Source organism: Camellia sinensis, chromosome 4 (genome assembly GCF_055761805.1).
Source record: "Camellia sinensis isolate YWXY chromosome 4, ASM5576180v1, whole genome shotgun sequence".
Taxonomy (NCBI): Eukaryota; Viridiplantae; Streptophyta; class Magnoliopsida; order Ericales; family Theaceae; genus Camellia; species Camellia sinensis.
Window position 1 is genome coordinate 124,004,279 of NC_138964.1, and position 26,333 is coordinate 124,030,611.

Sequence of the window (26,333 nt, forward strand, 5' to 3'; positions counted from 1 at the left end):
GGGCGAGGTATGAAATTTAAATACCTAAATTTTAATTGTCATATGGAGTGTATATGTTCATGAGCGATTTTTAATAGACTTGTCGTTATTGTAGTTTATCTGGTAGCCTTATGCGGGGGTCCTCGATACGCTCCCAGACTATTGCTGACTAGGTGAGGAGATATGGATGGCGAGAGTGCTACTCATTTGTTTTGACGTGGTTGAGTGGCATCTCCCTGATCGTGTCCTCCGACAGTTTGGTCGGGTCCAGTTCGTGCCGGATAGGTGCGATACCGAGTGGCGGTTGCATGTGACTGATAGACATGGCCGAGCCGCCACTGACTGGAGTGTGCATCATATGTGATATGTACATAGGAATGGCAACGGGCGGGGCGGGGCTGGGGACCACCCTCCCCGTCCCTGATCCCCGATAGTGAGAAATTCCCCGTCCCCGGCCCCGATCCTCGACGGGGACCCTATCGGCCCCCCACCCCCACCCCCGATCGGGGTTCGGGTTTCCCCGACCCCGAAAATCCCCGACCTGTTCGTTTTTTTTTTAAACACAAAAACAACAATCTGTATATACATAAACATATATATATATATATATATATATATATATGAATTTCAATCATCAACTTAAAAAATATATATATATATATACATAAACATAAACATATATGAATCTATATATACACCCAACCCCTCACTGCTAGTCTATCATCATCAATCATCATCAACTTAAACAAAAAATTAAAAAATCTGAACCTGTATATATGAATCTATATATACATAAACATATATATATATATATATATATGAATTTCAATCTGTTGCATTGAATAGATTCATATATACATATATATATATATATATATGAATCTTTAAAAAATATATACATAAACATATGAATCTGAACCAGATCTGTCCATCTTCAAATCTGTTTCGATCGGCGGCGGGGAGCACAGATGTTGTTCATCTTCATCATCTCCATCTTCCAGATCTCCATCTTCATCATCTCCATCTTCCAGATCTGGGACGATCGGCGGTGAGGGAGCACAGCAGCGGTGAGGGAGGAGTGTCGGTGAGAGTGAGAGTTGAGGGTGAGATCGACGGTGGCTGTGCTGTGAGAGACATAGAAGAACGAGATGCGACTGCTGTGAGAGGGAGAGAGTTGAGAGAGAGAGAGAGAAGGACGAGAGTTGAGAGAGAGAGAGAGAGACAGAGAGAAGGACTAGAGTGAGAGTGAGAGAGTGACGCAGGCACGGGTTTAGGGTTTGATTTATTATATATATATAAGGGGTATAAAAGTAATTTAATTTTGGGGAAATTCGGGGATGGGGCCGGGCCGGGGCTTGAACACTGATCACCGTCCCCGGCCTGAAACAGATCGGGGATTGATTTTCAAATACCGTCCCCTCTCCGTCGGGGGTATTTTTCGGGGAAAAATCGCTTAAACCGGGGTCGGGGATCCCCGTCGGTTCGGTTTCAAATTGCCATCTCTATATGTACAGCTGTGGGATGCCCGTCGCGACAGTATTGTACAGGTTGACTGGAGCGATGGGGTCCTCCCCTCTCCCGACCCTTACATGTTGTGGTATCGGCGACATACACACCTCCTAGTTGGTAATCCGAGCCACCTTTCTGAGTCTGGATATCAAGGAGTTGGGCCTTCTCTTGAGATATTGGTGAGTATCATAGTATGTGTTAGATAATTGTTAATATCATAATTGATTTGCTTTCAGTCAACTATAGCCTAATATATCTGAGTTTGTGTTCAGGTGGCTCGAGCTGGGAGGTCATATCATTTGGCTGAGGATGCCCTTTTCGGACGTGGTGGACAGCATGCGATGCAGGCCCTTGCAGAGATCCGAGAGTTATTGTACAAGGGGATCCAGCATGTCCATCAGCTAGATCGTCTGCATTTTGGCCATTACAGTGTACACAGTGCAGTAGCTGCTCCAGACATATCAGTCCCGTCCACGTCAGCGCCTTCCACTTCAGCGCCAGCCACAGCAGGTCGTTGGACTTCAGTTACCCCACTGCATGTTACCCCATACATTTCTCCAGATTCCCCACACGTACATCCTACCCAACATGCTGACCCTGATTGGACACCGCCCTAGTTCATGCAAGATGTTGTTACCCCACCCACCCAGTTATCATCTGCTTTTCTGGGGACTACTTCGACCGCGCCCATGAGTACACATGATGCAGTTCTCACTGACATCTCCCACGTTGACGATGAGGTCCATATTGAACCCTTCCCAGAGCATGAGGGAGAGGCCGAGTTTATGGTCGTGGGGGACGTCGAGGCTGAGGTCGGGGTGCGGGCAGAGGCAGAGGTCGAGGTCCAGTTGTAGATCGTGATATAGTTGCACTAGATGATGGAGTTTCACAGCTCACAGCAGTATCCGATCTTCAGGCAGAGACAGGATCAGGGGCAGCAGATGCAGGAGAGGGGGGGTCACACTCACAGGCTCCACAAGCAGTCAGTGGAGGGCCACATGCAGGGGAGGGAGTGCTAGATATTCAGAGAGTCTACCGCAGGAGACCGAGGAGGGAGGTCCACGGTCGGGGTTGTGGGACTGGGGGCAGGTTAGGGCATTAGCGGTTGTGATATAGACTGTATAGTTTTTTTTTTTTAATTATTATAGTTTTTGTAAATCAAACTTCTACAGATGATGTAAATGTGTCATACTTATTTATTCCAAATTATAATTTCACAATTTTTTATTCTTATTTATTTTACTTGAATCACACAGATCTCTTTCACATCTCCACCTCTCTCTCATTCTCTGTAGTCTCTGCATTATTTATAGTAATTTACGTTTTTTCCTCAAATTTACAAATTAAGACAACCGTTTATAAACAAAAAAAATTTTCAAACAAATTGAGACATCAATTTATAAAATTGAAGTTCAAATAAATTTTAAAAATTAACCTATAAATCCTAAACCCTAAAATAAAAATAAATAAGGTAGCGTTTGGTAACGTTTACGTTTTTTGTTTATGTTTACAAAAAAATTAAAAACTGGTTTTTGTTTATTTTTAGAAAAACATAAATTACAAACGCGTTTGATTTGAACAAAATGTTTAAACAACCCATGAAAACATAAAATAAAAAAAATGTTTGTTCAGGTCTAACAACAATTGAAATATCTCCCTTCATTGATAAGTCGTGGATAAGCATTACAAATCCATTACAACATAAATGGTTTGGTCATTCATCCAAACAGTTTCATTCATTATCATCATCATCTGACATCTCAATATCAGATTCATACATAACATCCATGCTCCAGGCGAAGTACTGGTGTGCATCATCCATTAACCCATCTTCGGCACGCTCATTTGCGGTTTTCATTAGTGAGGACCTTTGCAGACGTTGGGTCATGCGATTAACTTCGTCGCAGATACAATGCAATGCCCTTTGCAACAACTGTGGAGTGTCAGTTGGCATACGCATGGCTAACCGGCGAGGAAATTTAATATTAACTTCATGACATAACTCAACGGGAATGTTTGCTCGAGTTATGTGAAATTTCCACTCAGCTCTCATGGTATTGACGGTGGCACGTGAGTAACGCAAATTTGGATTTAATGGGTATTGAAATTCATCTCCATCTGCAACCCAATAGCGACCTATTGCTGAATATAGATCAACCACTGTATATGTCATGATGATATCGCTCGAAATAGCTGTAAAATTTTTGTTGGGGTATGATGCGATATTTATACCATATATACACATGGTAACTTTATGTATGAAATTATTGTAAACAATTATGCATCAGAGTTGTCACGTCAACTTTGATGACCTGAACAACTATGCATCAACTTGATATGAGTTGTCACTTCGACTTTTATGAATTGCATAATTTATTGTTATTTCAAACAAAAGTAAAAAATTTGTGAAATTTTTTTTCAAAAAATTAATAAATACATAAAAATACAAAAAATGTACTGAATGCTTGTATTTTTTTTTTATATTTTTGGTATTTACTGAATTTTTAAAAGAATTTTTTTACAATTTTTTTACTTTTTAAGTGTATTTATGTTAAGTATGTTTAAAAAGTAAAAGAATTGCTTAAAATATTAAAAAATTCAATAAAAACAAAAACAAATATTTTAATTATAACTGAACACTGCCTCAATTTTGACTACAATATTGCATTGAAATATACTTACAATTTCAAGTACTAAAATATTTTAATTAATTATAATACTTTGTCTCAACCAATTTATGAGCATTTCCTGTTCGATCACCCGAATGCCACTGGCCTTATACAGTGCATTCGGCTGCCAGGACTCCACTTTTGTCAAGTCATGAACGAATCAAAGGCCTGTAGCATCGGTTGTTGTGCCATATTAATGGTGTCAGCCTACCTACTGTAAAAATGTAACTTTACCTTCTTTCAAAAAACTATTGAAATTTACTACATAGATTTACAATATTTTTCTACAATATATTTTTCTACCTATTTCTCTGTGATGCTCGCCAGCGACTTGAACAGACGTTATAATTTGGATGCTTTGTTTTTTCCTCAGATGTTATGTGACTTTGTGCAGCGATGCAGTGATGCATCTAACTTTGTGCAGTGATACAGTGATGCATGTGACTTTGTGCAGTGATGCAGTGATGCATGCCACTTTATGCAGTGATGCAGTAATGCATGTGACTTTCTGACTTTGCCATGCTTGTATACGTTGTGACTTTTTTCCTTACATTACGTGATGCATGTGACTTTGTGCAGCACAACTTACATGCTTTGTTTTTTTCTCAGATTTCAAAATTCATCTAAGTCACATTAATATGACCATTTTATAATTTTGGTGAAAAAAACAACGATAGTTTTGCAGGTCAAAGTGAGTTGGACGGTTGTGTATTTACTTGCACTCTGTTTCATAGTTGTTTATGAACAATATTACTTTAGAACGAATAAAATTAAAGCCACTGTTTCATTTTATGATTTCATTTTTAAATTTTTTAAAACACCAATATGTACTGAAATCGTCAATTCCAAGTGACTACTTACTGTATTAAAGAAGTAAGCATGAAAAAATAGTTTCATGTGGCGATGTGACAACTCACTGCATTTTGTTTTATTTGACAACTTACTGCTCGAATATGAAAGGATTGCATTGTGATCCTTTGGCATATAATTATGATTTTATCTGACAACCACGTCCGTGACTACATCACAGGTACATTTCGTCACGGATACTCAGGATTGCATGAAATGAATAACATAAAATAATATCACGGGTATCACTTCTTCCATAGTGCCCCAACATGCATTATCGTCACTAAATCATCTCTAGTTAACCCCCACTATGATGTCTATAAATAGCGATACCCCCAGTATGATGTTTGTTCAAGTTATAACAATAGTAATATATCTATAATTACTATTATGAAAAATGTCTTCAAGAGGTGTAGGAAGTTCACGCCGGCAAAGAAATCCGAAAGTATGGCTGCTACCTCCATTTACTTATGACTACAAGAGCGAAAAGTACTTGAGTCCGAAGGATTATTATGCTGGTATCCGAGTAGAATGGGCGTTCAGGGTAACGGACCAAGAAGGATTGTTTAATGATCTACGTAACTTTAGGGCACCGGTACCTCATCGTCTTTCATTGAGCATGGCTAGACGAAATGTCAGTGACCATGAAAAAGCAGTTAACAGAATTAAAAAGGAGAACAAAAGAATGTTGATGCGGAGATGTCGACATTTCATGCTTCAGCTAGCCACCGAAATGGCTGAAGCAAGCAATAGAGATTTGACAGTAATTGAGTGAAATAATGTCTTAAACAATGAAAAATATCTCTCTCACTACTACATGTCAGATGAGGAATGAGAAATCAAACACCGTTATCTTTCATACATGTTCATCTAACGTACGGATGTATTTGAAGTATTTGTTTTATGAAGCTAAAGTTTATGAAATAACTACATTTATAACTACACATTTATTAGTTCATGACTTTCTTTATTGAATTGTAATGAGTTAATGAATGTTCTAGATTAATGTATGTTGAATTATGTGAATACTTAAAACACATAAAACATAATAGGTAGGTCGGTGAATAGCTTCCCTTAACTGGGGCTCGTGAAATAGGGATCCTGTACGTAAAGAATTTCAACCTCCATCAGGAAAGAAGAAAGAGTCACCTTCTAATTCCTGGAAGTCCAGTAAAAATGATGACTCTGGTAAGGAATAGAGGGTTGACAGAAAACTAAACTTCGGGGGCTGGACAAACAACCTCAAAGCCAAGTGGTTGGTCCAGTTGGGGGACTAATAAAGTTCAGACAAATGAACTACCGCCTTCAATAACACATAAAACATAACAGGTAGGTCGGTGAATAGCTTCCCTTAACTGGGGCTCGTGAAATAGGGATCCTGTATGTAAAGAATTTCAACCTCCATCAGGAAAGAAGAAAGAGTCACCTTCCAATTCCTGGAAGTCCAGTAAAAATGATGACTCTGGTAAGGAATGGGGAGTTGACACAAAACTAAACTTCGGGGGCTGGACAAACAACCTCAAAGACATTGGCGGTTGGTCCAGTTAGGGGACTAATAAAGTTCAGACAAACGAACTAGCGTCTTCAATAACACATAAAACATAACAGGTAGGTCGGTGAATAGCTTCCCTTCACTGGGGCTCGTGAAATAGGGATCCTCTATGTAAAGAATTTCAACCTCCATCAGGAAAGAAGAAAGAGTCACCTTCCAATTCCTAGAAGTCCAGTAAAAATGATGACTCTGGTAAGGAATGGGGGGTTGACAGAAAACTAAACTTCGGGGGCTGGACAAGCAACCTCAAAGACATTGGTGGTTGGTCCAGTTGGGAGACTAAGTTTAAAACCCAATTGGTTTTACTTGATTTGGTTGGGATGAATCACTATTTATAATTACTTATACCCAAACAGATTGTTTTCTGCACATTTTTAAAGAAATTGACGATTCTCTTAGTATAGAAACTAGAATTGTAACCAGTTCTAATGACGCTGATTTGTTATTTTTCGGATTTATACCCAAAGAGAACAACACTTCCTAACTTACTATGTAACACCAGTTTTCTGGACAGATTTGAATGCACCAGTTTTCTGGACAGATTTGAATACACCATGATATTCACAAACATTGGTGGCCAAGTAGTCCTACGTAACCCACGTTTCACTCACAAGATACACCATTATTTTAAATATGATTTCAAAAGTTGAGATTGATTATGTTTCCCAAAATATTACAAATTGAATATTCAAAAGTTGACTTTAAAATAATTCCAAATGACAACAAAAATTCAAATAGTCATACTTTTCAATGAAATACAAATAGTAGGTCGTAACAACAAATGATGCATAGCTAAGTGAAACACAACATTGCCTACATAAGCCTCATTTTTTCACACATTGAGTAGTCAAATCGTGGAGAGACTTGTCAGTATATGCAGATGGATTGTGAAGTCATGTGACCTGGTGCACAGGCTTTGGTTTTCTCGATTTGTTGCTCGATTTTTTTATTACAGTGACAACTCATCTCTTATTGATATATGTGGGATTCTCAATTCAGAAAGTCACATGGAAACAGTGAATTCACTGATTTACCTTACAGTGAGCATGCCCTTATTTTGTCCGTATATGCAGATTGATTGTGAAGTCATGTGACTTTGTGCACATGCTTTGGTTTTCTCGATTTTTTTATTACAGTGACAACTCATCTCTTATTGATATATGTGGGATTCCTAATTCAGAAAGTCACATGGTAACAGTGAATTCACTGATTTACCTTACAGTCAACATGCCTTTATTTTGTCCGTATATGCAGATGGATTGTCAAGTCATGTGACTTGGTGCACAGGCTTTGGTTTTCTCGTTTTTTTGCTGGATTTTTTTTATTACAGTGACAACTCATCTCTTATTGATATATGTGGGATTCTCAATTTAGAAAGTCACATGGCAACAGTGAATTCACTGATTTACCTTACAGTCAGCATGCCCTTATTTTGTCTATATATGCAGATGGATTATGAAGTCATGTGACTTGGTGCACATGCTTTGATTTTCTCGATTTTTTGCTCGATTTTTTTATTCCAGTGAAAACTCATCTCTTATTGATATATGTGGGGTTCTCAATTCAAAAAGTCACATGGCAACAGTGAATTCACTGATTTACCTTACAGTCAGCATGCCTTTATTTTGTCCGTATATGCAGATGGATTGTCAAGTCACGTGACTTCGTACACAGTATTTGCTTTTCTCTGTTTTTTCAGTCTAGTGACAACTCATACCTTGTTCATATATGTGGGATTGTCATGTAGAGGCATCTTTCTAAAGCCGTTCATAACCAACTATATAAACGACTAAAGTTGAAGACACAACCTTACAACTCATTTCGCCCTACAAAATTATCATTTATTTGTTTTAAAAAATTAGCATGGCTACATGGTTCATGGGAGGGAGTGGGAATCGCAGAGGTGGTAGGAACTTGCAAAGTGGTGACAGTTCACGACGAGGAGGGGGAAAGGGAAGTAGCGATGCTGAAGATGAAACACCATTTACTTTGTTAGATGCCTCTTGTGCTTATCATGATAGGTTTGGGAAGCGACATTTTGTCATGCCCAAGTACTATCGAGATCCATGTGGTTTGGTGGAGGACCCATCAGATAATCAAACAGGATATGGTTTAGCAAATGCTAAACTTCTGAAGTGGCCCGCACTATTTATAGAGCGAGTGCAAATGGAAAGATTATGTCGGGAAAATCGACTGAAGGTGCCAAAAGCACGTTCTGTTGAGATCCAAAAAGAAGATCCTGATAATGTTGATCGACTATGTGAAAGACTACAACGTGAGATTTCTCAAATGCACCGTAGGTTAGCCCACGATATGCAGCTATACATAGTTAAGAAGGATGCCCAGAAGAACAGAACAGAACCAAATGTTGCGGCTATCAAGGGTATCATGAAGGATCCTGAGCTTGTCTTTGACGCTGAGCTTTCGGATTATTCAGACTCTGAGCCATCTGCCAATTTAAGCGCGAATTAGGTGTTAATGTCTACACTTCGGCAATATTAGGTCATGCATTAATATGTAGTGTCTGTGTTAGAGTAAGTATAATTGTTATGTTATGTTTATGTTTATGTTTATGTATTGTGTCTGTCAAATGTTGCGTCTATTAATATGCAATATTAGGTCATGAATTAGGTGTTTTTCTGTCTAACTGTTATGTTTATGTATTGTGTGTTCAGTTCAAGGTGTCCAGGATGTATGTAATGTGTGTTCAGTTCATAGTGTCCAGAATGTATTTTTGTGGGAGAATTATGTCTGTACTACCTATGTAACTGAAAACTATTACATTTGCAACTTTAGTTATGTTGTTTTCATGCTTGTATGAGTATTAGTAAATTAGTGACTTCGTATATTATGTATTAAGTTTTATTACAAAAATGTTGACAAAATTTATTTTAGGAGCTCTCGCGGTGGCCTTCGTCTTCTTGGCCTATTCCGCGGTGGTCTTCGCGTCTTACCCTTCGTCGTTGCTCGTCGAGCTGCACAGTGTGTGGGTGTGCTTCGGACTGTAGAGCATGCATATCACCTTCTAACCCAAAACAAAAACGAAACAAAAAAATAATTTTTTTTAATGAAAACGGGTACAAAACGGTTTTACTAAACTGGTTTTCTGAATTACATTCTCACCTTCTAACCCAAAGCAAAGACAAAAGAATAAATATATATGTATATTTAAATGAAAACGGCTTTAGTAAAGCCAAAATAATTTTCTGAATAACACATTCTAACCCAAAACAAAGACAAAAGAAAAAAAAAATTTACATGAAAACGACTTTAGTAAAGCAAAAAAAAAAAATTATAAATTACATTATCACCTTCTAACCCAAAACAAACACAAAACAATAAACAAAAAAAATTTACATGAAAACAACTTTAGTAAAGACCAAAAAAAATTTTGAATTACATTTTCTAAACCAAAACAAAGACAAGAAAAAAATAAAAAATTTAACATGAGAACGGCTTCAGTAAAGTCAAACAAAATTTATGAATTACATTATCACCGAAACAATGACAACGGGAAAAAAATATTTACAAAAAAAAATTAAATCTAATTTAAATGAACAGTGAAAGTGTGGTTTCAATCCATGCTTACAATAGTGAACAGTGAAACCATGACTTTTGTAAATGAACATGATTGGCTTAATAATATCTAAATGAATATGGTTTTAAAATTATATATATGAAAAATATTATGTAAAATTAATATATGAAAAGAGGTTTTTCCCATATTATGTAAAATTTCTGAATCACACCTTCTAAACCAAAACAAAAACAAAAGAAAAAAAAAACAAATTTTAACATGACAATGGCTTTAGTAAAGCCAAAAAAATTTTATGAATCACATTATCACAAAAACAATGACAACAGGGAAAAAAAACAAAATATTAAAAAATAATCTGTTTACCAAGAAATAAATGAACACTGAAAGCGTTCTTTCAATTCGCGTTTAACAGTGAAAACGCTATTACGAATAGAGTTTTCTTCACAAAAGAAATGGACAATAAAATCGCTATTTGAAATAGCGTTTTCTTCACAAAACGAATCCACAAATAAAGCGTTATTTAGAATAGCGTTTTATTCAGAAAAAAAAAATTTACCTTAAAATCGCTATTTCAAACAGCGTTTTCTTAATTAAAATTGCGATTCACAATAGCACCTTCACTATTCATCAAGTTTTGGGTTCCAAACAGTGAAAGCGCGATTTGCAATAACACTTTAGCCTAGTTTGGGAAATCCGTCCAAACTAGACCTAGTTTGGAAAATAGGATGTAAAAGAGGCTTAATATGGGAAAAGCCTCTCAAATTTCATTGCCAAAAATACAACAATAACACTTTTGCAACTGAAAATTTTGACCCTAAAAGGTAAATTTATCCTTAACTTTTTACCACTAAAATCCTTTTGTTGTAGTACCACTAATGCAAGCATTAATATATTATTTTTCAAGGACTGAACAAAATAAAAGAAAATGATTTCTACAAAAATATAAATTATAAATTATAAAAATTTCCATTAAATATTTTTTTGGTCCAAAAGGGGGGGGGGTGTTTGGGGTATGACCCTTGTAACAAAATAAATCACGAATTTTAATTTATTAATTTTAATCTGCACTTTTGTTTTATTTTCAATCTAAATCATTTGTCTATCTTTGTTATATACAACTGATGGGAAAAAAAAGTAATTTAGCTATTAAACTGAACAAAAAAGATTTTTAGATATTTTATGTACTCTTATATTTAGTTTAATGACTAATATTTTTTTTTTGTCGATTTTACTAAACAAATATAAGCAAATGGTTTACATTGAAAATAAATCAAAAGAATAAAGTTTAACTTGACAAAATTAAAACTCAAAATTTATTTTGTTACAAAGGTCAAATCCTTTTTTTTTTTTTTTTTTTTTTGTAATTTCACCAATATTTGTTTGTTTGTGTTTTTTTTTTTTTTTTGTCCTCAAAGCAAACAGATCCTCGGTAAAAAGAAATTGTGTTCCTGCTGGAGCATCAGGTTTGTATTGCTTTTGTAAATGACCCAAAAAAAAAAAAAAAAAAGGGAAATTGTAGATAGGTGGAATTAGGAAAAATAATTATATGATAGATGAAATTTTTCTTGGTGCAACTTTGACACATATAGACTTGCAATAAACACAGGAATGACTTGCACCATACATAGAAAATTTATACGACTATAAAAATACAAATATTTTTTCACTATTCCATTAATTTGTAATTTCCTCAACAACCCCCAAAAAAAAAAAAAAAAGAGTTGACCAAAAGAGGGTGTGAATCATGTACGTTTTATTCCAAAAATCATGGCAAGTGTGCTCTCATTTCAAGCATAACATCACCCTTTTGGAGTAACCTAAAGTTGCATTAACACCCTAACCCCTTTCAAACAACATTTTTCAATCCCGGCAACTACCACTTTGCAATTGTCCACAATAATTTTTTTTTTAATTTTTTTTTTAATCAGCGAAAGTCAGTTGTCAATTGTTAGTTATTAGATTAATACTTATGAGAATTAATCTTGCCCTATGCAAAGCATCTAGTGCTTGAAAAGAAAGTTAAACCCATGACTTTCTTTAAACCTTTACACAATCAAAAAATGCTCCTTTTTTTATTTATTTTATTTATTTTTTTTAGAGAGGAAAAGAAATAACCAAAGACATAGAACCAATAACATAAAAATGCTTAGGTATTCTAAAAAAATTATGTGGCATTGCTATTCAAAAATATGACACACATAGAACCAATCACATAGAACACTACAACAAAAAACACCTTTGGCGACTAAATTTTTAGTCGCCAAAGGTCCTATTTTAGTCGCCAAATGTCAAAATTTCACTTTTCCCGACTAAAAAGTTTAGTCGCCCGTGTTGTCGCCAATAAACGGTCGCGAATGCCTTTGGCGACTAAAACACTGTTAGTCGCCAATATATATGTCTTCAGCGACTAAAGATTTCGTCGCCAATAGTCAATTTCTTTATTGGAAATTATACCTTTGCCGACTAAACTGTTAGTCGCCAATAGTTCATTTTTATTTTATTATTTATACCTTTGGCGACCATTCGCTTTAGTCGCTGAAAGTATTTACAGAAATTTTTTTTTTTTTGCCTCCGCTGCTCCCAACAGGTTTCGAACTTGCGATGTCCCTTTGCACACGCCAAACCCTTTGCACAACACTCCCTCCACTATGCCAGTACATCATCACATGATCATATATGCAATATATATTATTTATATACTATATTAACCGCAATTAATATAAAATAATATTTATAAATATAATTTTTTTAATTCAATATAATTTTTGTCAAAAAATAAATTATTTACTAAAAAAAAAATTAGGCGACTTTTGGCGACTAAAACCATTTTTTAGTCGCTAATTGTATTATTTTGGGCTACTAATTATTTATTTGTCGCTAAAAAAACAAGTTCTCAATTAAAAATCAGCACTTTTGGCGACTAAACAGAAATTTCGTCGCCAAAACCACTACTTTGGGCGACTAAAATGGATTTTCGTCGGCAAAACCCCCACTTTCAGCGGCTAAATTGTTTTTAGTCGGCAAAACAGCTATAATCAGCGACTAAACCTGTTTTTAGTCACCAAAACCATACCTTTTCGCTACTAAATTATTTTAGGCGCTAAAAACCATGACTTTTGGCTACTAAACCAACTTTAGTCGCTGAAAACCCTATATTAGGCGGCAAAACTTCCTTTTAGTCGCTAAAAACCTGCTTTTCGGCGACAAATTCCAATTTAGTCGCCATTTCATGCACTTTCAGCGACGAAATTTCATGTTTTGGTCGCCATTTCTGTTTTTTGTTGTAGTGGAATAATCTTGATTATGTATATCAGATAGTGAGGTCCATCATAAAATATACAGTTTCACTCAAATTACACCACTTATACTTTTTGTGGTTGGTTTTGTGATCGATTATGTGCTCATAGTGTAAATAATTTTATGGTGTTATGCATATAATAACCTTCATAATCTAAAATCATGAACTATCATGATTTTCACAAATAATAACATTATGTGGAAAATAAATAACGTACCGGGGTCAGTTATGCGAAACCTTCGAGTAATCCATAATTGATTGAACGTAAATCTAATATCAATATTAGTGGAAAAAGGTTTCTCTCTCTTAACCCTCTTTAGAATACATTGAATTCAGAATTAATTTGATGGTTAGTCTAAATCCTTTTGTAGGTAGAGAGGGGACCAATTTCCTTATTTAACAATGACTCCACTTTCCCATCAAAGTAGGATACTTGGAAAACACTCTTCTTTATTTACCAATTAATGTAGCAAAAAATATGGAATCATAATCTTACCAAATCTCTAATTCATATTACCATATCATGTGGGTCAACATAAATAATTAATTTAGCCTTATATTCTCCCACTTTGCCCGTATGATAACTTACATCAAGATTTAACAAGGTTAACATTAGGCGCGCAATAAACCATATTCAATATTACCTTTAATTTGGTCATCATCATAATGCTATAATTAAATAGTTCACTAATATGAGTCATGGTGGTTCTACACCAATAGTGCAATCTAGTCCCTTCCATGTTCTACAACACTAGCAACTAATTTAACATAGCCCTTTAAGTGAAGAGTATAAAGAGGTCCAATGATTGTGTCTTTTATGAAAGATTATTCCTGTTGTCATTCATTAATTCTCATCTATGTACGTACTCATTTCATAACAGGAAATATATCAGAAACACAATTAATAAGATCTCAATGTGTCAAATACAACAATCAATCATAAACAACTGTTATGGATTACATTCAATACCCAATTGGTAAGTTTCTTAATTGTCTTTAAGAGTAATCCCTTCATCAATAGATCTGCACTTAAAAATTATGTACTTATGTGTTTTATTGACACTTTATGTTTATGAAATTCTTCTTTAACGACAAAGTATTTCAATTCTATGTGTTTAGCATCATTAGAATACTTGTCATTCTAAGAAAATAAAACAATTACGAAATTATCACAATAAATTCTCAACGACTTGGCAACAAAAGTCGACAATCCCAAATCCTGAGATAATTCGCAATAACAATTCATGAATTGTGGTCTCAAAGCACACCACAAATTCAAATTTCATAGAGGATACTTATGATAGTTCGTTTTACACTTTTCTTAATATTGCTCCTCCACATAATAGAAACAAAGAATCAAAAGTGAATTTTTTACTATCAATATATCATCTAAAGTCTGAATCTAAGTAGTCAATCAATTCAAGATTATCAGACTTCATAAATGTGAGTAAGTAATCTTTTATTCCTTATGATTACCTTATTACTTCCTTATTTGAGCATTAAGTTTCTTACAATAAATGTATAAAGAATCGTTTCCATTCCAATTGATTTTATAAATTTTTTGCATAAGACTGGATTTATTTCCTTTCGGAATATGGATAACTTTATGTGAATATTCTTTCATTCTGAATCTCTATAAAACTTTTAATATATACCTTCTGAGACAATCTCAACAATTCATGTAATTCTTTCAGAAATATTTCAATTTCTATCATATAGATTGTTTTACTAATTATTTCATTTCAAAGTTTTTAAAGAGAAATTTCTTAACTTGTGCAATAAATCACGTATATTATTAACAAGCAAAATATCATTAACATGCAAAATCATAAATATAAACTTACTCCCACTGATATTTGGATATGTACACTAAATAAAAAAATATATTTTCTTTAAATCCAAAGGAAAAATAATATCATAAAACTTAAGATACAATTTTTAGAAAGTTTGTTTAAGTATACAAATTGATTTTTTTTTTTTAAGTTTGCAAGTCATATTTTCATTTTTCTTAATACAGAAACCTTTGAGTTGATCTACATAAAATTCTTTATCTAAACTCTCTTTCAGAAAATTAATTTTTACATACATTTAATACAACTCAATATCATAATGAGTTGCTAATGCCATAATGATTCTAAATCAGCCTTTTAAGATACAAGTGAAAAAAGAATATCTCATTGTAAACAATGTCTACTTTCTGAGTAAAATCTTTGGCTACATATCTAGCATTAGATCATTTTATATTGCCCTTAGAACAATAAATATTTTTTGTATCCTTAGGTAATTCATGACATCAATTCATTTAGTAGAATCAATACTTTCTATAGCTTGTGACAATAAAACCGAGTCTTTACTTATCCCAATATTGTAATAAGATTGTTATAGATATACCACATGTGGGGACATAATTTTTGAATGACAACACGTGGCTGAGGTGGTACTGGAGTGCCAGCCGAGGTGCCACATGTCCTGGTCATGATGCCAAGATAATCTTGGCTAGGCCGAGGTTATCTGCGAAGATACCGGAATCCGGGATAAGCGGATAAGGGACAAGAGTCTTAGAATGAGAAATGACTTCAGTTTGGATAAAAATAAGACTCTTAGAGAGTTTATCTCAATCTAACTGGGAGTCTAGGATTAGCATTGAGCCAGGGTCCATTGAAGCTAGGCTTCTATTGGGATTAGGTCAATGTTGGCTATAAAAGAAAGGTACCATCGTGAGTCTAAGGTACGCTTTTTGTATTCTAAATAATGAGTTGAGCACTTTTGCTATCTTTGAGAGATAACTGACTTGATCGTTGGAGTGCCTCCGGGTGGACGAACCACTGCCGGAATCTCATCTTCTTGTGACAGGTCGTTCGGGCTCAATCTATTCTGTCGGTGTTCCCCAGCTGAGCACCTGTTTGGCAGTGTGGTCAGAAATTGACACACATAATTCGGCGTTGTTTGTGGGAATGAAAGAAGAATAGATGGCTAACGACGGATGGAAAGAAAAGATTGGGGACGACATCCCCACTGAGAGTGGTAAACATGTTCACCTTAACGTCGAGGAAGACAATCACAACGAAGAAACTCGGGATAAGAATCCTGGAGAAAACGACGTCGGCAAGGAATGCGACGTATGAAAGAAATCAGATCGAAGCGGGTACAATAATAAGGATGACCTCCAGGTATGGAAAGATAGATGCCTGCGGAGGGACGGAGAGATGAAAGGAATGGCGGACAAATTGGCGGACCTGCAAACGGTCGTCAATTTTATGATGCAAAACAACGTCATGCAGCCACCATTCTCGTTACGAGATACGCCGATTCCAGTGGCCAAAAACATTACCCAGAAAGGGCAGAAAATAGTCCCTACAGTCTCCTAGCACACTAGGACTAAGGAACACTCTCACCGGCCTTCAAGAGAGGTCGGGCAAGGAGAGTCAATGAAGGGAGATTCACGGAGGACGTATCGTACCAAAGAAGTTGACCCCAAAGAACATCAGCATGTTCAAGGGAAGGAACTCTGTTTCGACGGAACTAACGGAAAGAGGTCCAAGAGGACTTACAATGACACTGGAAGTAGCGCACCGAAGAGGCTGAAATCTGGTGATAGCCGAGCTCCTGGACGGACCAAGGAGGATCTGAGGGATTACCTCTAGAGGAAGCGACAGGATGTCGAGGTAACCTCCTCGGTTAAGTCAAAAACGCCATTCTCGGTAGAGTTAGACAAATTTGAGGCCCCGAAAAGGTTCGATTTGCCGAGGTTCCAGGTATACGATAGTAAGTCGGACCCCAACTTTCATGTGGGCTTGTACCTGAACTTGATGGCACTATACAACGGGAACGAGCCGTTGCTTTGCAAGGTGTTCCCCTCGTCATTTGGGGAAATTGCATCGGATTGGTTTCACAAGTCGCCAAAAGGAACTGTGAAAACCTGGGAAGGCCTGGCCGAGATGTTTATGGCCAGGTTTGTGACAAACAAGTTACAGCCATTAAGGGTGGACTCTCTGATGGCTCTGAGAATCAGCGAGGATGAAAGCCTTAAGGCCTATGCCAAGAGGTACTATGAGGTATTCAACCGGATACCAGGATGCAACCAAGAGGTGGTGGTCGTGTTTTTTAAGAACGACCTGAAAGATGATTGTTTGCTTCGAAAATCATTAGCAAAAACACTGCCAAAAAGTATGGAGGAATTGATGGCCAGAATTGAGAAATATGCGAGGGTCGAGGAAGATAAGTGTAAACACCCCATTTTTGACCGACCTTAAGACTCAGACGTCATCGATTGAGCACTCGATGATCGCGCATGTTTGTGCTCGTTTCGAGTTTTCAGAGTTTTCGGCTGAGTGCCTTGCCTCCGGGCCTCTGAACTCTTTGTGTTTTGGCTTGATTTGTGGACCATGCCTTGTTGACCTTGCCTGGAGAGAGGGAGAGGTCTGTAGACCACTTTTTGTAGTCGTAGACTTCTTTTTCCTCTTATAGGCTGGTTTCCGGTTCCCGGAGCCTTCGGTCGAGCGCCTTGTCTCGGAATCTCTTAGCATTCTCTTCTTGGCCTGGTTTTTGGACCATGCCTTGTTGCTTTTGCCTAGAGGGAAATAGAGACCTGTAGACCACTTTTTGTAGTCGTAGACTACCTTTCCCTCTCGTAGGCTACCTTTTGTACCCGTAGACTAGTTTTTGGAGCTTCCGGCTGCGTGCCTTGTCCCGCGAACTTTTGCCTTGCTTCCTTTTTGGTTTGCTTTTGAACCAAACCTTGTTTTCCCTTTCTTGGAGAGTGGAACAGGGGTGTAGACCAGTTTCTCCTCCTGTAGACCACTTTTCTTCCTTGCCAGCTAGTTTTCTGGTCGGCCAGCTGGTCTTGGTGGTCTGTGGACCACCTAAAGTGGTCGGCAGCCATGCCACCACTTTCCTCTCTTTGTGCAGACCATCTTTCCCCCCTTGCCGACCAGTTGTTCTCCCTACAGACCACTTTTTCTGGTCGGTCAACTAGTGGGAGTGATCGGCAGACCACCTCAATTGGTCGGCACCTTTTCTGCCTTTTTTTGTAGATATTTTCTTGCCAGCTGTGCCAGCTGTTGGGCACAGAAAGCATCCTCCATACACGTGTATGGAGGGATTGCTTGGAGCCTCTAGCTTGTCAAACAAGCTTAGAGCATGGATTTCTATATAAGGGAGCCTCCTCCCTCTTGCTTGAGGTTCAGAATTTTGCATTAGGGTTATAGATATATCTCTATCTCTATATTTCTCTATTTGCTCCATATTTGTGCTTAAAAGTGTAGTTTCTTCACACTTTTGCACACAAACACCTACTCAAACACATTTGTTTTGGAGCTGAGGCACCTTGAAGCTGGTTTTGGGGTTTTTGGATTCCTTTTGGTCCAAAAAGGTTGCTGGAGTTGCTACTTTGTCCTGTTTCTTCAAGGGTAAGAAACTAGCCCCTTAAAGCTTTGTTTTTGATTAAGTCTTTGGCCCTATTTGCATGTTGTTTTAGGCCTAACTTTCAACTGCAAGAAGTTTCATTTTCGAGTGTTTGAAATGTTTGTTTATGGCCTCTTTGGTGATGAGGGTGTGCTACTCTCTTGTGTGCCTTATTTGCTTTGTTTTGTGCTATCTCTTTAGGCCTTTGAGATCACCTTCTCTTGGCCTTTTAGCCACTGAAATCCGGTGGATTTTCAGTGGTAGAAAGTCTGTTTTGAGGTTCAAAATTGGAGGGGGTCATCCCCTCTCCTTGTGTCTTGGTTGCTTGCCTTGTTGGCCTCATGTTTGAGCTTGTTATTTTAGCATGTGTTGGCTTAGTCTCAGCCCATTTTTGGCCCTATTTCAGCATGGCATACCTCTTTTTTGGCTTGGTTTGATCACCTCATACATGCTTTTTATACTTGTAGTGTAATCTTACCATTTAGCCTTGTGTGCATCATGCTTTGGACCACCATTTTAGCATGATTTTGGCTCAACTCTAGCAAGCTTTTACTCATGTTTCACCATGCTTAAGCTCTGTTTCACGTGCTTTTGGGTCATGCATGCCTTGCTTTGTATAGCTGTAGACACCCCATTTTTGACCGTCCTCAAGACTTGGATGTCACCATTGGAACACCCGGTGATCATCCATGTCTGTGTTCGTTTGGAGTTCCCAGAAGTCCCGGCTACGTGCCTTGCCTCAGGATCTCCGAACTCGACCGTTTAGTGTCTGGTTTTACACCAAACACTTTTGTTTTGCCTTGGAAGGGCAGGGAATGCCTTGTGAGGCATCCCCACACATCACAGGCCATAGCCACAGGCCACCGCCTGGCGTTTTGTTGCAGTCGGCAATCTTTTTTGCCGGTCGGCACTCAATTTTGTCAAAATGGCATTTTTTAGGAGCCGACTACTGTTCATCTACTTTATGTAGATATTTTGTGCCAGCTGTGATAGCTGGCACCAACTCTGCTTCCCTCCATACACGTGTATGGAGGGATTTCCCTCTAAGCAAGCTTGTTGTGTAAGCTTTGCAAGAGGGACTTCTATAAGAGGAGAGCTCTTCTCCTTGTTCTTGGTTAGAAATTTTGAAGGCAAAAACCAGAGCTTATACATATAGATACACCCTCTCTCTATATTTCCCTCTCTCTCCTCCCTTGTGTGTGTTTCTTGGCCTAAAAGTGTGTTTTTACCTTACTTTTGCACTAATACACACACTATTACACCTTGCTTCGAGATTGAGGGGCTTTGAGGGTTGATTCTTGAGTTTTGGGGCTGTTTTTGATCAAAAGAAGAGGGCTGCATTGGCTGTTCTTGAGGTGTGCTTCAAGGGTGAGCACTTTGCTTTAGTTTTCCCAAACTTGCACTAGTCTTTTACCTATCTTGCTTGCTGATTTAGTTTTTGTGCATAACATAAAAAAGACTTATATTTTCATGCTTAAGAACTTTCATTAAGGGTCTTTTGTGGTTTGAGTTCAAACTCACCCTCTTAGGCCTTATTTGGCCCTTTTGGTGTTTCCTTTGTGAGGCCTTGTTTGCTTGAGTGTTTTGGTCTTCTCACCACTGAAAACCAATGGATTTTCAGTGGTGAGGAAGGTGGTTTGAAGTCTTGCATAGGGGAGGGACACCCCTCTCCCTTCATTGTCTTATTTCCTTGCATTTTGGCTTAAAGGGTAACATGCATGCTTGATTGGTTTTGGCCATTTTTCAGAGGTTTTTGGGTGTTTTTAGGTCACATGTAACCTCTGTTTTTGGTCGGATTCATGTCCTTTTTCATGCTTAACATACTTGCTTTATACTCCTCTATTTGGCCTAGAAATGCATCTTGTGTTTAGGCCATGATTCTTGCACGTGTTGGCTTAGTTCCATGAAGGTGTTGGCATTATTTTACCATGTTTAAGGCCTGTTGGCAATTTATTTCAGTCATGCTTGCCTTATTTGGTGTCCTCTCTTTGTGTTTTGGCTTGTAAGCTTTGAACATTTTGGCCTCTAGCATGCATAGCATAGACCATCCTCATGATTTGGCATCATTTAGGATCGCATTTCAGTCCATAAATCAGGTTTGTATGTGTACATAAGTGACCTCTTCCATGCTTTGAGGGTATGTCCTTTTATGCCTAGATATGAGCTTTGGTGCATGCATCTCATTGGAGCCACTTTAGCTGCCATGTTAGTAGGTTTTGGGGTCTATTTTTGCTTGCTAAGTTTCTGTTTTGGCTTGTCCAATTCATGCCATGAGTGGTCTTGTTGGTGGGAGTGAAGTGCCCCCTTTTGTGCCTTAACCTTAGGACCATTGGCTTGCTTGTTGGCATGAGTATTTGTCCACCTTTTTAGGCACTTTTGGCCACTGTTTTGGGATGGATCAAGGTCTGCCCCCTTTATGGTTTAAGGCCCCTTTGCATGCTTGTCTCATGTCCATTGCATAATTGCTTCATTAGGTGTTGTAACATGTTGATCCTATTGCTTAAATTGTCCATGTTTGCATTGCATTTGCATCTTGCATGCCTAGCATTGCATACTTGCCATATTAGTTGCATGGCATTTGGCATGCCTTGCATTTTCAATCTCATGTTGTACCTTTGAGTCATTGTTCCCATAACATGCATTGCATTACTTGGTTTGGGGTGTCAAACCAAGTGTGAGGGTTAATGAGCGTTCATACTATAAGTGATGTAATGTGCCTTGATTCTCGGTCACCGGGGCCCTTGACTTCGGTATGATAGGGTCTTGGTCCTCATTTGTGTGGTTGCATGCATTTTTACATCAAGTGGCAAGCTTGATCTCTTGGGCTATCATGCACCATTGATGGCTCGAGGATCGAGGGCCATGCTTCCCTGAGTTCAAAGCATGATGGGAAACATGACCATGCTCACATGTGCCTGAAATTCCATGCCATACACTGTCTGTCCTCTGTTGCTGTCAAAACTTTCTTCTGCAGGAATCTTATGCCGACCGGCAGCATCCAATGCCGACCGGCCATTTGTGAATGGCCGATAACTCCAACAGCAGCCGATGGAAACTATACAGCGCCGGTGGGCATTTCCCCCAGCCGGTGGTATTCTGCAGCATTCAAGGAACCTGTCCTAGGACTTTGGCATTTTTCAGAGAAGCAGGGCAGTGTAAATAGAGGCAACCTTGGTATGGTACGGACTTTCCGGGCAAGGCGGGTTCGAGCATGCATCATTCGCGCATCTCGAGGCGGAGGCTGTGGCCACCTTTCTCCTTTTTTTGCATTCTTTCTATTAATTAAGTAGAAATTCTGTAATAATTAATGTATTTATTATTTGGACTGTAATATTTATTTGTACCCTCCGAGTGAGGGCAATTGTGTAATAAGTGTGCGCGAGTGGGTGTATGTCTTCCAACCCCACGTCTTTCTTCCCTTTTATTTACCCGCTTTTGATGGTAGACTAAGGCATCTTTAAAATTAGCATACCTTATGCAATGCATGCGTACATTCATATATTTTCCTTGCATGCACCGGGCTCGGCGCATCACGCTAACTGCATTTGTACTTCAATTTCAAATTGAATACGTGATAGTTGTAGCATTTCACATACCATGTTTAGGTTAGCCGAGCCTATCTAATTGCATCCTGTATGTGTTGCATTAGTCAATTTAACATGAACTAGGATCACGCATGTTTGCTAACCAGTTTATTGTTTTGGCTTAGAGTACGATGTAAGTATTTATGCTTTAGCATCATCGCATGCGTGTGAATGCTATCGTGACAGTATGCTTACCATGAGGCTAGATGCTTATGTGATAAACTGTTTGAATGCCTGTGGGTGAAGGTTGGATTGTTTGAGTTGGAAAAACTCGTTGAAATCCGTATTTTAGCCTACTTACGAGTAGCAAATTCCAAAACATTTTTCAAAACAAACGGATATGCAATGTTTCTTTCCAAATTAAGCAATCTTGTCTATACTTGTTTGCTGTGCGCATAATATAGTAACGCTAGGCTAATGATTGGTATAAGAACACATAATGCTTTCAAAAACGGATATCATGGTTAGTAGAGGCCGATCTTCGGATCGGGCGAGAGGGGGTGCTCATAGCTGACCTTCCCCAATCGTACCCTAGCTCCCGAGCCGAGGCAACTCTGGTGATGACGGACATGTGGCCTTCGGCATCGAGTCAGGGTTTCCTAAATTCTCACAAAAAAAAAAAAAATTTAGGTGGCGACTCTGTATCTGGCAAAGCAGTCCATGTTTGGCACTTCTTTTTCTAAAAATCTATTTCTCAAAAAATGATTTCCCAGATTTGGACTCTTTGGTTCAAGATTAAGAACCGTGACACAAATCGAGTCCGAACTGTAGCGGGGTCCCTCGCGGGCGCGTCTACAATAGCCATAGTGTAATTTTGCTCACTAGCTTGGTGTTTTAAGTCCATTAACATGCATTGCTTGGGCTATTTTCATGATTTAGCATCATTTTGTTTGTGATTTCAGAGCATGTTTCACTGCCATGCCCTTACATCTTTCACTCTTTCGATGCTTTTAAGAGTTGTGCCTTTGTGCCTCGTTTGTGGGCCAATGCGTATGCATGTTTGTCTAGGCTTTTGAGCTCCCATCTCAGCATGTTTTGGTCTTTGTTTTGACCTAATTGAGCTCTGTCTATGGTTGGTTCTATCATTTGTGCCATGCATTGCATGCTTCTTGTGTAATCCCCTTTAGTAGCCTTGTGCCTTAGGTCCTCTTGCATGCTATACTTGTGTTGTTTGAGTGGTTTGGCATCATTTCATACATGATTTCAGTGCATATAGTGTAGTTACACTCTCACATTTGTCACTTCTTCATCATGTTTGAGAGTTGTGCTCTTATGCCTAGTTGATGAGCCATTACATGAGCATGCATATCTTGCCTTTTTGTGCCTAAGTTTTGGTGTGTTGGCCACTATTTTGGCATGATTTAGGTCTGTCCATATGTAGTTCAAGTCCATTGAGCATTATATTGCATGCCTCTTGTGAGATGCTCTTTCCTAGCTTTGATGCCTTAAGCTTCTAAACTTGCCATGCATGCATTGTTCATATGTTGGAATCTTGTGCATGCTATTAGCATTGATAGGTTGATCATGTTGTATGTGTTGCATTGTGTTTGGATCGGGCGTTGATCCAAACTCGAGAAACGAGGGATGTTTCATACTTGTAGTGATGAAACGTGCCTCATTTCTCGGTCGCCGACCCTCTTGATCATGCATGATAGAGGTTAAGGCCCTTATGTGTTATTTGTGCATTCATTGACATTGAATTGTGCAAACTTGGCTTCTCGGCAATCGTGCATTGCGATGCTCGGTTGGTGGCCCGAGAGTTGAGTACCGCACTCCCTTGAGCTTAAGAAATGATAGGAGGGTGGTTGTGCACACATACCTTGCAAATACACTGCTATGCCCCTTTTTGTTCTCTATTGCAGCAAATTGGAGCTTGGCAAGAATTTCTGGTCGGCAGACCAAAAAAAGTAGCTGGCCGACCACTTTTTCTGGTTTGCAGCATGTTTAGATGGTCTACAGGTGGTCTACACCACCATTTTCTGGTCGGCAATGCACCAGGAGGTTCCCATGTTAGAGTAGAAGCTATTTGGAAGTCAGTGCACCTTCCAGAGATCAAATGCAAACAGAGGCAATTCGGGGTATATGATGGATTTTTGAGCGAAGTTGAGCATACATGCATCCCTCGTCCTGAGGCCATTTCAGCGCCTTTTTTAACTTAGAATAAGTTGTTGTCGTAGCTAGCATTCATCTGTTTTGTAATTAATTAGTTAATACGTTTAATTAATTAATTCATTTTGTGCTTAGATTAGCGCTTTAATTAGCTTAGATTAGCTAATTGTTCAAATTCATTTGAGTTGTAACTAATTAGTTAACTAGGATTAGTTAATTAGTTTTGGTTTGTAATAATTAGTTTAATTAGCTTAGATTAGCTAATTTCCTTATTATTCGGACCCTCCGTCGAGAAAGCGAACTGTTGTAATAAGTGTGCATGTGTGTGTGCATGTCTTCCAACCCCACTTCTTTCTCCTTTTTACTTATCAGCTTTCGATGATTAGTTCTAGGGCACATTTCAATTAGCATACTTATGCTTGCAAGCGTGCATTATTCATTTGTCTTGCATGCACCGGGCTTGGCGCATTATACAAACTGCATTGTATTTCAATACCAATTTGAATACATGTTATCTAGTTGCAATCACATGACATCTTAGGATAGCTGAGCCTATCTTAGTTGCATTTTGCATGTGTTGTGTTAGGCATTCTTGACATAGCTAGGATCATGCATTGATTACTAACTAGCTTCTTTTTTGGCTCGGAGTACACTGTGAGTGTTTATGCTTTAGCTCCTTACATGTGTGTAAGTGACTGCCATGATAGCATGCTTGCCATGAGGCTAATTGCTTATGTGTTTAACTGCATGAATGCCTGTGGGTGAAGGCTTTATTGCTTGAATTGGAACAATTCGTCAAAATGTGAGTTTTAATCCCACTTAAGGTGGCAAAATCATCATGTTTTAAGCCCACTTGAAGGTGGCAAATCCGCAATTTAGCCTACTTGCGAGTAGCACTTCAAACCATTTTCGAAAAACAAACACGAGATGTTTTGTTCCAAATTGAGTGATTTAGTCTATACTTGTATGCTGTGTACATCACATAGTAAGGTTAGCTAATAAACCGAAAAAAGAACACATGTGTTTTCAAAATAACATATCATGTTTAGTAGAGGCCGATCCTTCGATCGGGCGAGCGGGGATGCTCATTTCAGGACCTTCCCCTCACGTACCCAAGTTCCCGAGCCGAGGCAACTTTGGTGATGACGGATATGTGGCCTTAGGCACGAGTCAGGGTTTCCTAAATTTCCCAAAACAAACATTTAGGTGGCGACTTTGAAATCTGGCAAAGCAGTCCATGTTTGGCACTTCTTGATTAAAATCGATTTTCCAAAACGATTTGCCGGATTTGGACTCTTTGGTGATTTATCAGTCTTACATTGCACTTTGTGAGATTAGATTCAGAACCGTGACAGAAGTCCGAACTGTAGTATCCAGAACACAATTCGTGCCCTCGCGCACGAGTGGGGTTTCGGGCGGTCTACAGTTTCTGGACAAAGGCGTCGAAACAAGAGAAGGGAAACGGCTCACCGAAGCGAGGCTGAGGTAATAACGGATACAGTAAACCAGAAACAGAACTGAGGGTTGCACAGGAAGTCACCACAGTGTTCAGGATCCCAGTGTACAAAGTCTTGGAAAAAATCAAGAATCAGCCTTATTACAAAGCACCAGCAAGGGTTCCTGGCGAATTTATGGGGAGAAGCCTTGGCAAGCACTGTGCTTACCACAATGAAGATGGGCATTTGACTCAGGGGTGTAGAGCCCTAAAGGCACATCTGCAAGACCTGGTAAGACAAGGTCATTTAAGGGACCTTATAGACGAGGCTAGAACAAGGGAAGAGCAAGCAAGACTGCCTCAGGCACCGCGGCACCGCCCCCTCCAACACCACAACCGCAAGCAGGT